This window comes from Salvelinus sp. IW2-2015, linkage group LG32, assembly GCF_002910315.2.
Source record: "Salvelinus sp. IW2-2015 linkage group LG32, ASM291031v2, whole genome shotgun sequence".
In the NCBI taxonomy this organism is placed as follows: domain Eukaryota; kingdom Metazoa; phylum Chordata; class Actinopteri; order Salmoniformes; family Salmonidae; genus Salvelinus; species Salvelinus sp. IW2-2015.
The window spans coordinates 37,105,542-37,106,503 of record NC_036871.1 but is presented as its reverse complement, the minus strand read 5'-3'; positions in this window follow the sequence as shown (position 1 = coordinate 37,106,503).

Below are 962 nucleotides of genomic sequence, written 5' to 3'. Positions count from 1 at the left end.
ATCCTGTGCAGGTGTTGTTACACGTGGTCTGCCACTGCGAGGAGATCAGCTGTCCATCTCTGTCTCCCTGTAGCGCTGTCTTAGGCGTCTCACAGTACGGACATTGCAATTTATTGCCCTGGCCACATCTTGCAGTCCTCATGCCTCCTTGCAGCATGCCTAAGGCACGTTCACGCAGATGAGCAGGGACCCTGTCTTTCTTTTGGTATTATTCAGAGTCAGTAGAAAGGCCTCTTTAGTGTCCTAAGTTGTCATAACTGTGACCTTAATTGCCTTCCGTCTGTCTGTAAGCTGTTAGTGTCTTAATGACTGTTCCACATGTGCATGTTCAATAATTGTTTATGGTTCATTGAACAAGCATGGGAAACGCAGTTTAAACCCTTTACAATGAAGATCTGTGAAGTTATTCGGATTTTTACAAATTATCTTTGAAAGACAGGTTCCTGAAAAAGGGACGTTTCTTTTTTTGCTGAGTTTATTATTGCAGCAACACATGACAACACATCATGGTTGCAACACAACATGAAAAACAACATGGTAGCAACACAACATGGCAGCAGCACAACCATGGTAGCAGCGCAAAACTAGGTACAAACATTATTGGGCACAGACAACAGCACAATGGGCAAGAAAGGTAGAGACAACAATATATCACGCGAAGCAGCCACAACTGTCAGTAGAGTGTCCATGACTGAGTCTGTGAATGAAAAGATGGAGATAAAACGGTCCAGTTTGAGTGTTTTTTGCAGCTCATTCTAGTCACTATCTGCAGCGAAAACAGTCAGACTGTCACACACTCACATGTCACTGCAAGTATCACTGCATGGGATCCCTGCATGGGATCACTGCAAGTATCACTGCATGGGATCCCTGCATGGGATCACTGCATGGGATCACTGCATGGGATCACTGCATGTTCATGTATTTCACTCATGGTCCCTGGGATAGCCTACTTCAGTTCA